This window comes from Oryctolagus cuniculus, chromosome 6, assembly GCF_964237555.1.
Source record: "Oryctolagus cuniculus chromosome 6, mOryCun1.1, whole genome shotgun sequence".
Lineage (NCBI taxonomy): Eukaryota > Metazoa > Chordata > Mammalia > Lagomorpha > Leporidae > Oryctolagus > Oryctolagus cuniculus.
Window position 1 is genome coordinate 23,349,126 of NC_091437.1, and position 14,907 is coordinate 23,364,032.

Sequence of the window (14,907 nt, forward strand, 5' to 3'; positions counted from 1 at the left end):
TGGAAGTGCAGTAAGATACTCTGCATGGCCACAAGCATAGACAGGAAAACCAGTCCCTCCCAGCAAAACCCAAGTGCTACAGGGGATGTGGAATGCCCCACATCTTGAATGCATTGGGTAACCATTTGTCAGCGTCTGTCTGGACTCAATACACATCTTCTTACCCTGCAGATGTTTCCTTCTAGATGCAAACACAGGCAAAACGCACACACAGGAGCCTCAGAAGATGCATGCTACCATGTCCATATCAACACCACTCTTAACACAGATTCCCATCCGGGGTAGAATGGATGAGCGGATGGTGGCATGGATCCACACGCTGGCATCCTGTACTGGAATGAAAGGGAGCGGTCTACAGCTCTATGGAACATTGTGGAATGGCTCTCAAACACAGAGTCATGCTTTGAGAAAAATTTAAATACAAAAAAACAAAGAACACAGGCTGAGAGAAAGCCAACAGCTGATGCCTGGATAGCAGGCTTTGTATCAATGAGAGTGCCCGCCTTCAGGACAGGTGGGCAGCAATGCCATGTGCAGTTGGCCTCTGGCCTGCTGGAGGGCCAGCCCAGGCACCTGGCCCCCTCAGAGCACAGGAGACAGAAGAAGCCATCAGCTGGATGTAAGCTAAGTGGTAGGTTCTCTTCGCCCCCAGAGGTCCTCCCTTGGAGAGTACCCTTAGTTCTTGATTAAATCTGAGTTGCCCAGGCAGTGTAGGAATGCAGTGTCTTGTAAGGTGCGGATACAGGATGTTTTGGATTTGCTTTAAAATATTGCAGAGGTGGGGAGCGGATGAGACTGTGAGCCAAGCCAAATCGGCTGTAAGTCGGTGGCGCTGAAGCTGAGTGACGGAGGCCTGGGCCTCGCCTGGCTCTGCTGCCTCCATTCATGCCTGAAATTCCCACGGTAAGGAGGAGACACAGGAGCCAGCGTTTCTGCAAGGGCTGTACTCACCTTCTGTCTGTAGGCTTCAGGCGTGAGGGCCCGCCCCTCATCCCTCGCTGCCACCCCATGGAACCGCTGCTGTCAGCGGGAGGAAACACATGGCATGCTCTGAGGAGGGTGGTTGGGGGAGGTTTACCTGCAGGGACAGCATGGATCCTGGTGGGCCAGGCAACCCAGAAAGCACAGGGCAGCCACCCAGGGCTTGCTCCAGCGGGAAGCTGTGCTGCAGACTTGCAGGGTGCAGCAGGCACCTGTGTCCTTTGGCTGAGGGAGGTGGTTGGCGTCCAGACATCCACAGGGAGGAGCTCAGGGCTCTAGTGTGTGCTTACCTATCCTCTTGGTCTGCTGGCATGCCCCCTGTCACAGGCTGACCACCCAGGGCATGGAGCAGGTGCAGAAGTGGGCAGAGCATCCTCCAGGGCGAGCGTTTTGCTGTGTGTTTTTCTGTGCATTGATGTGTGCACTTGTGAGTGCAGAGAGTCTGGTGTTGTTCTCACTGCTTATTGAAGCCCTCATGGGGTCACTGTGCTGGCAAATCACGATCAGCCTTGCTCTCTGCTCGTGGCTGATGGTACTCCTCAGTGTAGATCTATTGGTGCCCCTTGACAAGAACTTATGTTACCACAGACTGCTGTCTTCACTCGGGGAACACCCTTGCCATTTGGGGAGCATTGAGGCGTCGCCATTTGCAATACAGTGTTCCCCTGGCGTCTCGTGCATAGCTGAAAGATTTTTGTGTTGTAATAAGAGGCTGTTGCGGCCGGCGCCGCGGCTCACTAGGCTAATCCTCTGCCTTGCGGCGCCGGCACATGGGGTTCTAGTCCCGGTTGGGGAGCCGGATTCTGTCCCGGTTGCCCCTCTTCCAGGCCAGCTCTCTGCTGTGGCCAGGGAGTGCAGTGGAGGATGGCCCAAGTACTTGGGCCCTGCACCCCATGGGAGACCAGGAGAAGTACCTGGCTCCTGCCATCGGATCAGCGCGGTGCGCCGGCCGCAGCATGCCACCCGCGGCGGCCATTGGAGGGTGAACCAACGGCAAAAGGAAGACCTTTCTCTCTGTCTCTCTCTCTCACTGTCCACTCTGCCTGTCAAAAAAAAAAAAAAAAAAAAAAAAAAAAAAAAAAAAAAGCTGTTGCAAGAAATTCATGGAAAACGTATATTATGAGAAAACACTGTGTGGATTGCAAATGATTTTTTACTCAAAGTTATCATCTAATTCTGTTTTCACATGACCTTGTTGAAGTACTCACATACATGCCCAGAAAGCCCAGATTTGGGGCAGCTGGGAGCTGTGGGAGGCGAGTCGGTGCAGGAGGTGATGAGGCCGGATCGGGTGTTGGAGAGCTTGGGTCTGAGGTTCGTCTTTGGCTTTGTCTTGCCTTACATTGTGAGCTTGGGTGAGTTGCTGAGCTTCTCTGAATCTCACGTTTTTGAAGATTTATTTATTTGAAAGGCAGAGTTACAGAGAGGCAGGGGGAGAGAGAGAGAGAGAAGACTTCTACCCACTGGTTCACTCACCAAATGGCCGCAATGGCAGGAGCTGCTCCCACCCAAAGCCAGGAGCCAGGAGCTGCTTCTGGGTCTCCCACACGGGTGCAGGGGCCCAAGGTCTTGGGACATCTTCCACTGCTTTCCCAGGCCACAGCGGAGAGCTGGATTGGAAGTGGAGCAGCCAGGACTTGAATTGAAACCATATGGGATGCCAGCGCTGCAGGTGATGGCTTTACCTGCTATGCCACAGTGCTGATCACTGAATCTCTTTCTCATTGGCAAACAGAGGGTGATCCTCATGGCTGCTGCAGCTGCCCCGCAGGTTTGTTGCGAGGATTCCCTGAGACGAGGGGTGAGAAAAGGTATCATGAGAGTCCACATGGCTGCAGGATGGCCCTCTCGACACTGACCTCTCGTCTGGCCAGGACAGGAAGGGCTTTGGTGGTGACAGTGCCCCCTCAGGGTGTGCTCCTATTCCGGCTCCTCCCTGCAGCGGTGACGGTGGGAGTGCCACCCTGTGCCCAGCCCGAGCCCTGCCCAGAGTCACAGGGCCGTCCCAGACCAGGGACCGCCTGCACCTGCATGAGGGCCTGTCTTTGCCCTCAAACTCCTTTGTTCTGGGAGCCTGAGTGGCTCTGGAAGTGGGCTTTTCTAGCCGTGGTGAACAGCAGCAGCCACTCTTGGTTGTGTTCTGATTGAGGTCAGAGGGGCAGCACCTCTCCCCATGGGGCACCGTGCAAGGTGCTCCGAGCACACCGTGTCACCCAGTTCCTGTGACGACACTTTTGTGCCATCACCATCTCCATTCTGCACAGGAGGAAATCCAGCCTGGAGGGTTTAGGCCATGCGGCAGTGGGCGCGTAGTTAGATAGACAGAGGTACTGCTCAAACGCATCTCCCATCTCCCATCTCCCATCGGCTGGATCTGGGCCAACAGGCTCTGTGCCCTTGGCTCAGCGGGGCCTCCTCTGCCACTTCTCTGACCTTGGTTTCTTGGCTGGGTTCTGGCTGTACCGTTTCCTATCCGTGGTGCCTTATTCCCTGGCAAACCATGACTGAGTTTGCTGTTCTGTCCTCCCTCCCTGGAGTGACTGGGGCAGAGCACGTACACAGTAGGAGCTTAGCAAATGCTGGTTGCTGGCACAGCACCCACAGGGGCTGTTTGCAAGCCTGGTGGACCCTGGCAGGCCAGAAAGGTGGCACTGGCCCTCTGCGGATGCTCTCAAAGATGAGTAAGGCTGGAATCATGAGCCCCTGGCAGGCTGATTTGGACTCCACAGCGAGCCTCGCTCTGGCCTTTGAAGAGCTGAGAGCTACCTATGTCCTCCAAATGGAGCTGGACATGGTGGTCAAGGACTACACTGGCCAAGAGGCTCCAGCTCCAGGGGCAGCTGGCGCTAGGCAGGTGGAAGTTGGCAGCAGTCTTGTGGCAAGCGCTGCAGTGCCATTCTCTGTTGGTCCCCGGCTGGTCTCTGTGAGGGAGCAGGGGCTGGCCTGGCTTGTACCCCATCCTGCCTCCCAGCTGGGGCCCCTGCCCCCGATTCATGTGGTTGGTGATGATCCTGATTGTCAGCCTCTGAGGCAGCTCATCCGCTCTTTCATCGCTCCCTGCCCCGCCCCGCCCCGCCCAGTCTGCAGATTGTTAGTTTGTATCTGGAGTGCAGCCTGAGGAACACAGGAGGCAGTGGTTGAGCCCTCCTTGGGGCACACCGTGAGCAGGACAGATGCGGTCCCTGCCTTACTGGGCCGGCATTTCTCTGCAGAGGGGAGCACGACTGGACGAAACACAGAGAGGAGGGGCAGTGACAGATGGTGAAGAGTGCCGTTAAAGAAAGGACAGGGGGTGGAGGTTAAGAGGAGGGACCTGGTGCAGAGAGAGTGGCTTCTCCCAGGACGCGACTTCGGAGCTGAGGCCGAATCTAGTTTGGCCTGTCTCAGGAGCCCACGGTGGTCTTTGCCTTAGTGTGGCGTGGTATGGCCTGGTGGCAGTCTCTACGCTCTGCCAAGCGGTTTCCCGGAGTCCTGCACGCTCTCCTCGCCACCAGCTCAAGGTGCACCTCCCAGCCTGCAGCTTCAGCTTCCCTTGGGGTGGTTGTTGTGTGTCTTTTTTTTTTTTTTTTTTTTTTTTTTTTTTTTTTTTTAATTCAAGTGGCAGACACATTCACACAAATGCAGGGTGTTGAGTACAGAGAGGGAGAGGGAGACAGCTTCCATCTAATGGTTCTCTCCCCAGACTTCGGCATCAGCTGAGACTGGCAGATTGAAGCTGGGAACGCCACCCAGGTCCCCTACGTGGTTGGCAGGAACCCGACGGCTTGAGCCCCCATTGCATTCTCCTGGGGCGTGGCGTAGCAGCGGTTCAAGCTCAGGCAGTCCACCTTGGAAGGCACGCATCCCAGCTGGTGTCTCAGCTGCTAGATTAAACACCTGCCCAGTGTTTGGGTTCTTGCAGCAGAGGTAGCCAGTGCTCTGCACACAGTAGGCACACAGCATGTGCCCACTGTGCATGGTGAAACAAGAAGACCCTGTCTGTAGGAAGGGGGTGAGTTTTCCTGAAGACACAGAGAAAGCACAGACGCCTTGGCCAACCTGCAGGGAGGGCCGAGAACGGCTACGGAACACTGGGGTGCTTGTTGCTTTCCTGCCTGCTGATGGAGGAGCTGAGACCTGGAGTTCCCCATCTAGGTAACCGTTGTATGTTTGGTTTGTATTTGGCAAATACCTAAAGAAACCGATGCCTTTTCCTGCTGAGCTCAGTCATCAGCTGTTGGCGTCCACGCGTTCCGGCAGGGGCCCAGCAGCTGTGTCCAGGGGAGTGCTTGGCGCGTGGGTCCTGTATCTTTTCTCCCAAAGCAGTGGAGTCGCTGTTTGGCCCGAGTGGCCCTGTACTCTTCGATTCCTGGAGGGGTGATGTCTAGTCACGGTCTTGGGCTTTTCTTGCACGCTGATGTGGAGTGTTGTAGCTTCGCCCACGGTGGCTGCCCATCAGCCCTGCTGACAACAGCATCAGCACCCCTGTTGATGGAGTGAAGGCAGCAGAGGGTGTGGCAAGGCCATGGGCTCCAGTGCTGTGCTGCCTGGGCTCTGGCTGCTTGTGTCCGGAGAAGTGACTAACCTTCCTGAACCTGCAGTCCTGGCAGGGAGAGAGAAGGGTGGAATGGGGATTCCTATCGGGGTAGCTACATGGCTGGCATGGCAGGTGCTGGCCTGGGAAGCACAGATCCCCGAGCCCACCCCTAGAAGCTTCTCTTCAGCAGGTGCAAGGTGAGAGTGTGCGGCTGGTCAGGGACACACTTTGGAAATCACCGTGTGAACTCATTTATTTACTTTTTTAAAATATGATTTATTTATTTTTAAAGGCAGAGCAAAGGAGACACGAAGATCTTCCATTTTCTGGTTTATTCCCCAAATGGCCACAACAGGCAGGACAGGACCAGGCTGAGCCATGTGTCTGGAACTCCATATGGGTCTCCAATGTGGGTGGCAGGGGGCCCAGGGACTTGGGCCATCGTCTGCTGCTTTCCCAGGTGCCTTAGCAAGGAGCTGGCTTGGAAGCAGAGCAGTCCTGGGATGTTGGCAGTGTGGGTGATGGCTTAGCCTACTGTGCACCCACACTGCTCCGAGCTCATTCGTTCATTGATCATGGCAACCGCATGGATGTGGTGTCCTTGCCATTGTCATGTGTTGTTGAGGAAATGAAGGGGCAGATAGGGGTATGACTTGATCAGGGCCCACAGGCACTCAGTGGTGAGGCTGGGGTCCTGGTCCCGCTCCGTGCTGCCCAGGACAGCTCCTCTCCCACTCTGTGTGAAGGTGTACGTGAGTTTCAGGGGGCAGGGCCTGGCTGCCAGACTGGCTGTGGACCCTTTGCTTCTTTAGACCAAAAATGGGCTTTTCTCCAGGATCCGAGTTGACACCAAATGGTTTTCATTATTGTTTTGTGATAAAGTAGAACAAAATAATACTTAGAAAACTTGGCTGAGGAAATCTGGGCTGAGAAGCTGGGTCACTGGGGAGGGGTGCCAGGCCACTCCATGGTCCTCGGCCTCCAGGCTGGGCCAATGGTCAGTCCTGCAGGACCCGCAGCACAGGGGCTCCTGGTGGGGAGCTCGTCCCCCCCTGACACTGGGCAATGGGAAAATGAGAAAGAGCTTTTTCTTTCTCTTTCTTTTTTTTCTTTTCTTTTTCTTTTTTTTTTTTTTTTTTTTTTTTTTTTTCTTTTTTGCTAGTAGAGAGGGTTTTGAATTTTGTAGCACCAAGCTATGATAAATGTTCAGGCACCAGGTATACCAGATACCCTTGTCGTACATCGTATACTTTTGTTGAAATAGCACACTGCATGCACCCCATAAACACACAGGTACAATGCATGTGTGCCGGTTAAGAAAACAGCACCAACAAGCAAGGACTCAATTTTTCCCTTAGGGTTGGTCTGATGGCACCAGTCTAGGCCAGCAGAGCGGCCCTGGCCTCAGTCTCTCAGTTCTCTCTGCTCAGATGGGGGTCTGCACCAGGACCCTGAAGATGCCGCTTCCGGGGAGGAGGGTGGGCTCCAGAGGAGTTGTGGGACCTTCTTGCTGGACCTAAAGGACAGGAGGGGCTGGGACAGGCATACAGGGGAGGGGCACTCCTGGCTTGGGGGTGGGGGGGACAGTGTCTGTGGCAGGCCTGAGAGGTATTGTTTGGTCTCTTCACACAAACCCAGCTCTGCCTCTCGCAGCGTGTTCTGCTGTGGAAACTTCTCGCTCTGGTGTGGCTGGGGAGCTTGGACACCAGGTACCCTGCAAGGAGGAGCCCCTGACCCGGCTGCAGCCTGAGCCTTGGCCTCCCACGGGGTCCTGCTGGCCGCCTTTCTGATTCTCGGTTCCATCCTTTCCCTGTGAGTGCTTGGGAAGCCAGGTTACCATGGTGACATCGGCCAGGAGCCCCCTTCTTTGTACTCTCCCACTTCTCCTATACAGGGAGTAAACCCGGGGTGAGCTCTTGTGTGTGTTCCAGCGCCCCCCGACCGATGCAGCCCCTGCTTCAGCTGGCACCTTCATCTCCGTGAGCTCAGCCCTGCACTCTCCGGGTCTTAGCTGGATTAAGGGCCTAGATCGTGGCTGCGGAGGAAGGAGGCACCACGGTAATTGCTGTTTAAATCTCCCTAACAATAGCCACATGTGGCCGGAGTTGAGGGTTATTAAATATGAGCACCCTTCTTCCCCCAAACATGCCTTTGTTTGCCTAGCTGGGCAGTGCGGGGAAGGGGAGAGAGAGACAGCTGCAGAGTGGGAGCGGGCTCCGGGGGCCTCGCCCGGAGAGCATGGGCCATGGTTTGCAGAGAAGCCCTGTGGAGGCTTCAGCCCCAGCTGGAGCAGGTCGCAGTCTGGGGGCACCAGAACCATCACTCCCAGAGCCTGACCGTGCTGGGGTCCCAGGCAAGAGTTGCTGCTGCTGGAAAGATTGGGAGCCTCGTCCAAGTGCCCATTCCTGTCTTCGAGGGTCTCATCCCCTTGCAGTCCCATGGGTGACCCAGAGGGAGGGAGGGAGCACTGTGGAGAGAGTCCTGTGCTTGGAAGGCCGCTGTTGGCTCCTGGCTCTTCCCTTGTGGCCTGGAAGGACAGCGGGGTCTCAGGCTCCTTGCCCTGCCCTGTATGTCCTGTGAACCCCTCTGAGTCACCTGGGCTTGTTTCGATCGCTGGCTGTTCAGGAGATGTGTGCTGAGCACGTGTGTGGGTGGGGAGCAGGGCCAGGATGAGGTTGGAGTGTGTGCAGAGCTGCTTTCCAGGGCTATGACCCCTGGAGGATGCAGCCAAGTTGCTGTGTGCCTGGCTTGCTTAGTAACGCCCTACACGTGCCCCCTCTCCCCCCATCACAGCTCCTGCAGTGCCTGCTGGCTCGAGGGCCCTGGAAGCATCCCTCCGGGCAGGCTCCCGGCCAGCAGCCTGGGCGAGCCCCTTCAGGAGGCTCTCTGCTGTCCTTAGGCGCGGTGGCATCATCAGCCACAGAGGGCGGGGTTTAAATCCCGCAGAGAGCTGTCTTGGCAGGCGACTTCTAGGTTTTGCTTTCTATGGCAGATTTCAGCCTGTTTGTGAACTTAATTATTATTAAGGGTTATAAAGAGAGACAGAGACATCTGCACTACGTGATAGATGAGAACATACGGGAATTCTTACAAACCCGTAGAAAATCCCGTGAGGATGGGGTGGTATGAATGTTCCTGTCCCACTGGGCAGGTAGAGTGGCAGTGTTTCTGGAAGGCACTTGGGCAGATGCATCCAATACCTTTGGAGCATGCATGGGCTTTGTTCCTTGTCCATTTCTGCCAAGGTTGGTTTCCTACGGAGTTTCTTGCAGGTTTTTCTTTTCCTTCGGGTCACGAGCAGTTCCTTTCCCCTCTTGGGGTAAGGGTGTGTGGTACATTGGCGGCAGCTGTCATACAGATGTGTGCCTGTCACTTGTGTGTGCTTTGTGCTGCCCGCGTTCCTTGTCACTCAGATTTCCAAGAGCACTTGCCTACCAGGCTGTACTGCAGTAGAACCGAGTACAAGAGTGGGGGTGCAGGGAAGGCAGAGAGGGGAGGGGGAAGGCGGTGTAGAATCGGTCGGGGCTTCAAACCCCAACAGAGCGTCTCTGCCCGTGTGGCTCCAAGGGCGTTCTCTCGTCTCACCAAGGGTCACGGTTGTGAGGATCGGATGCAGGCACGTGGGCAGGCCTGCCCACCATGTCTGCCTGCAGGATGCTGCAGGGGTGCAGGCATCATCACTTGGGCCTGGGGAACCTCGAGGCCCCTTAGGGGCACCCCCACCCTCTTGGCAGGACTGCGTTCTGGGCACACTCACGAGACAGGCGTTCGTGCTCATTTCAGAATCCTTTGGGAAAGGAACCGGGACTCCTGCTCCCTGAGGCTTTCCAGGCGCAGCTGCAGTCCCACGCCACCCCCACTGCCAAGGCCAAGCTGCGTCCTTGGGGAGAAGGCCTGGGGATTTGCTCCTGCAGGAAGGAGTCCGGCGGCTCCCTGGGTCTCCTGCAAGAGGGCTCTTAAGGAGGTAGGGAGGGGGGTGGCATGAGACGTGAGCACACGGCCCCTGGGACTTGTCCCCGACAGCCTTTGGAGGGGCACAGGGCCACCTGCCACTGTGTGCCTCCATGGGACTTGTGGGTTCAGCTGGCCCCTCTGTGTGTCTGTGTGGCTGTCTCCCTGGGACGTGAGACTCAGCTCTGTCCTGACCCTTCCCTCCTGCCGCGTCCTCTGTGTCGGGCTGACCTCTGTCCCTCCATTTACACGACTGATGCCGGATGGCGTCCCCAACAGGCCCTGCTCTCGCACCCAGGTCCACGCTGTCCTGACGTCCGTCTCACACCCTTGACTCTCCCTCTCCCGCTCCTGTGTGATCCGTCTTCACTGTTCCCACCCCGCTCTTGCCGCATCCTCTCCGGCCGCCCTCACTCACTCTTTGCCACCCGGCACCAGCAGCCAGGTCTTGAATTCGCAAGACATCACGGTGCTTTCCTGCCTAAGACCCTCCGGTGCTGCCTGTGTTCTTGGCATGATCAACTCTTTAACGCAACCCCCGAGCCCGGGTCTGTCCTGGGCTGCTCCTTGCCGTCTGTCCCTCGGCGCTTTGGCTTCTTCCCTCAGTTGCTCCATTCCTCTAGGTCCCACCCATCCGAGGGCTTTGGCACACACCAGCTCCTCCCCGAACCACGTTCTGCCCTCCTTCTCTTTGCCTGGGTATCTGTCTCTTAGCTCAGCTCAGCGGCTACTTCCGGCCAAGTGTCCCCAGATCCCCAGGCCAGGCCAGATGCCTGTATCAGAAGCTGTTCTAGAACAGAGTGGCTCTCCTTGCGGGGGGTGGGGGGGTCCCTGGGTGGTCAACAGTGAGAGCTTCAGGACACAGCCGTTTGATGGACCTCTATCATGATGTCTCCTCTAGGAGAGTGGGCATGGTGTTGGGCCTGCTTCCCCGTGCCACCCGGTGCGTGGCATAGTGCCCGTCTGCAGAGCGTGCTCCGCTGCACCTGCACGGCGGACCCCTGCCTTTGAGCTTCACCGATGCCTGCAGCTCTCCTCTCTTCCCTTGTTGGGGGCGTCTTGGAGGCCCTGCCCTCTGTGGTCCGCGGTGCCTGTCTGCCCCCACCCAGCCCGCCTGGAATTGACCCAGCCGTGAGCTGCTCATTAAGACAGCATCAAGTCCCCACTAAACGCGTGGCTCTGTGCTTCTGAATGGCCGGGAACACTCACAGCCTTTGTGCACAGGGATTATGTCCAAGGGTGGGAAGGGCTTTTGCTGCTTGTGCGAAGCCTGGGGTGAAGAGAAAACAATCCTATGGTAAAGCAAATAATTAGCGGCAGACAATCACGGGCTGATCTGTCCCTTCTGTGACTTCAGTTTATTGTAGCTACTAGCAGAGCTTTGTTCCGCCACCTGGTAGAGAAATGAGTGGCATTAGCTGGCCGAAAGTTCCTGTGGGCGTGGGCTCAGGGGACCCTGGTGGTAATGGGGTCTCGTCATCAGCTGCCTCTGCTTCCAAGTCTCACTCGTGATGCCGGGGCTACTCGGAGCATCCCACAAATAAACTCTCCCCGGCTCTGCTCCCTCCCACCGCCCCGCCGTGCTGGGCAGCTCATTCGCTCCCGCTCCTGACATCTCTCCCGTCCCCCTCTGCCTCTGCCGCTCCTGACATCTCTCCCGTCCCCCTCTGCCGCTGTGGAAGGCCCTCTGGCAGCTCCCGTCCACCTGCGCTGGCAGGTGCCGGAGCCAGTTTGATGGGCAGGTGTTCCGGTGGAAAGGCCAACCTGAGCTTTGGTCCTAGTTGGTGAGACTCGGGGCGTCTCTTCCCTCGTCTGACCTCAGCCCCACTGCCGGATGCCTCAAGGGTCTGGGCCCACTCTGAGAGGGCGGATTCCTTTGTCAGAAAGTCCAGGATTGTTCCAATCCAGGGGACCCTGAGGCTCGAGACCCACCAGTTGGGGGCCGGCTTGCCCTGCTGTGGTTTCTAAATGATTTGCTTCGGCTTCAGTGTGGACCCTTTCCCCTGCGTTCCCTTGCTTCCCGGGCCCCACTTTGCTAACCTGTGAAGGAAGATGGGTCGGTTCTGGCTGGCAGACAGCGGGGCCGGCTTCCGTCACTCTCCTCTTCCACAGTTAAGGCAGACACGAGCAGGGAACCCTGACGATGCCGTCCTCAGCTGAGCTCTCCGGGTGGCCGGCAGGCCCCATCTATCCAATTTGGAGTCAGGCCAAGCCCTTTGCCGTGAGTGCAGAGGATGTGCGCACGTCACTCGGAGAGGCGGATGCGAGCATCCGGGCCGGAGAGGTTGAGAGGTTGGCCTGGGCCTTGGGGCAGGAGTGCATGACTGGAGTTCCAACGCCTTGCGGCGCTAGCTTGGGTGATTCTCGTGTTTGGGACATGCTGGCCAGGTCCAGCTGGGGGCGGCGGTGGGCCCGTTCCCATGCTGGTCTCATGGGCATTGCTTTGTCTCCTGCAGGCCTGTGGGTGGCTCTCTTCTTTGTGCCTCAGGGGAGCACTAGGCAGACCCCCCCCCCGCAAGAATGTGCTGGTCCCCGTGGAAGCAGATCCAAGGCCAGGTCCTTGCCCAGGGGGAGAGCACCAGGCCCCTTCCTGGAATTGGCACCTGGGGCTCGGTGCCCCAGCAGGTACCAGCTTCTGTCCATCGGTGCCCCAGGCAGCAGACTGGGGTGGGGAGAGCACCCCTCCCTGTGTCATCAGGGAGCTCAGGTGAGCGGTCCGTGCTCTGCTTTCCTCCCTCACGCTGGAGCCCAGCTGAGGCTTGAGCAGCTTGGCTGTGCACCGTGCTGGGCGTGGGCTCCCGAGGCTCCCAGCTCCGCATGGTGGGCTTGCCCTCGTGGGCAGGGCTCTGACGGCTGGGGGTCTGCCTCAGTGGTCCCCTTTGATCCTATACCTCTCACATTCCCTCCTTGTCGTTCAGGAAAATGAATGAAGGCGTCATATTGCCAAACAGGCCAGAGGTGCCCTGTGAGCTCCAACCCTAGGAGCACCCCGACCCCTCCTCAGCATTTCCCGGGGGGCCGAGCACCCTGCTTGTGAATTCTGGGCGTCTCAGACAGGCGCTCGCCTCTGGCCTGGTTATGCCGTTGAACACATTCATTTGGGGGCGAGGTCGGCGAGGAGAGAGACTCGTCTTCGCTTCTTAACTGTCCCCAGGACGCCGCACGCGGGCTTGCAAGCTTCCCGCTGGAGTAATCCCTGTCAGACAGGGAACCGTCAAGTGATTCCGGCTTTAGACGCCAAATCCCCTTCCTTCCCTTGCGCTCTGGCTACGTCTCCGCCTCGCGCTGCCCTGCTTTGCCATGGGGCCTGGCTTCAGTGTCTGGGTAAGGGCTTCGGTGGATAAGGATTTCATATTCTGCTCTTCAGTTTTTCATATTTAAATTTGCTTAACTCTCCGCTTTGACTTTCCACTGACCCTTGAAGAATTGGCATGTTTTGGGGGGCGGGGGGGGGCAGATCTCATTATAGGAAATGAGAAAAATGGTCAGAGTTTTAAAACTTTTAATGACTAAAACACAGTGTTCCAAGTCGGTATTGTATCGGGGTTGAAGTCACTGTTTGGTTACAAGTCTTTTAGGTCTGAACGGGGTTGATGACATCTGTTTAATTTTAGATGTCTGGAATACATTCTGGAAATAATGAAATCCAAATGTATGACCAAATTAGAGAACAATTTTATCTGTGACAAAGAAGTTTCTAAAATAACAGCAAACATTTTGAGCAAACAAAGCTTTGAAAGACCCCATCAAGGCTTTGGTCATCTTTCCTTGCCTTTTCCCCGCGGGTCTCCGTGGTTGAGAGAACGTTTGTTTTCCTCGCGTGTGCATCAGGCATCATTATGTAATTTTATACCCATTTTCCCGTCTGTCCTCTGGGCGTGCGCTCAGCTCTGTGCCGGCAGCCCTGGAGAGGCCGTGCATATGTGTGGGGAAGTGGGGACCTGTTAAGGGAAGGTTCCATGGCTGGGGCGCACGGCTCCCGCCGCAGTCACCAAAGCTGTTCAATGGTTCCTGGACAGGCCGAGCTGCTGCATCCGGGGAGGCCCTGTACCACCAGTCTCGCCCGTGGTGTGCCGGGCTCCTCTGGGCATTGGGAGGAATGAGGATTGTGCTGACCCTCCTCCTGTCTGGGTGACCGAGCAGGTCCCTGGCCCTGCGCTCAACCTCACTGGGCCTGTCTCTGGGAGGAGCTGAGGTGTGCAGATGCTGGGGGCCTACTGCAGGCCACTCGTTGGCAGGAAGGTTCTGCAGTGGGGAGGGTCCCCTCCTGGGGGTGTGCACGGAACCATGTCTCCAGCACTCTCTAGGAGCGGAGTACTCTAGATGAATACCAGTATCCTAGATAGTACCAGGATGGCACAGAGAGGCCGGCATGTGGGTCTCCTTTATTGTCTCCACCCCAGGGAATGATGAGAGGCTGTGTTGGCAGACAGACCTCCCCCTGGCCACTCCATGCTGCTGCATGGTCCCGGTCCAGCCATCTCCTCCATCCTTGATGAAACTGTGACAGGTAGATAGGCAGCAGGCCACAGCCTCGTCCTGCCTAGTGCCTGACAAAGCTTGGCTACTGGGGGAGGCAGTGCTGTCCGTCCAAGTGTTGGCACCTTCGGGTATTTGCGCACTGTCAGGACTCTGCCTTGTCCCATTCTGCCATTGTTGGCTCAAGTCTTCTCTGGGGAAGCACCCCATCCTGTCCCTACCCGGGGCAGCCCGTCAGCCCCCTGAACTGTGGTCCCATGGAGCCCACTCATCACAGTTCCCTTGGGGCTGGGTTCATTTGCCAGATGTTCTGAAAGTGGAAGAAGGGGTTCCAAGTATGTCCTCATGACCAGCAGCTACAGATAAGCCTGGAAATGGGGGTTATGAGCTTGGGACGCCCTGGCTGGATGCCCGGGGAACAGCTGGGGCTTGGTGAGGCTCCGGGCTGGGCTGGGTGCCGTAGCAGTGGGTGGGCTGAGCTGTAGGCTGCCTTGGACTTGCATGAGTGAGGCCGGGCTATGCCCAGACCTGCTGTTGGTCCCTTGCCTGTGCCACTCAGGCCCCTCTCAGGACTCTGCTACGTCATCAGTGACCCACCTTGTTGGGAGGTAGGCAGGGTCACAGGGCAACCTGATCACCATGGTATTGGCAGGTGTACCAGGGTATGTTTCTGGGGGCTCCCACGTGTTGCATGGTCGAAGCTCAGGCACCTCCACACCCCTGTTTGTCTCTCCTGGCTGTTCGCAGCCCGCTGTCCCACAGGTGACAGTGTTCCATCCCACAGGCAGTTCTACAGGAAGCTGGGATGAGTTTCGTGTGCATCTGGAAGGTGGTGACGAGAGGCCACTGGGCACTGGGTTTGGGGTAGGGAGACACGGCCGATGCCCCTGGTGCCCCGAGTGACCTTTGGCAAGCCAGAGCCCTCACTGGACCTCATTGAGATGTCCGCCTGAGAGACTGATGGTGACAAGTGGTCCTGA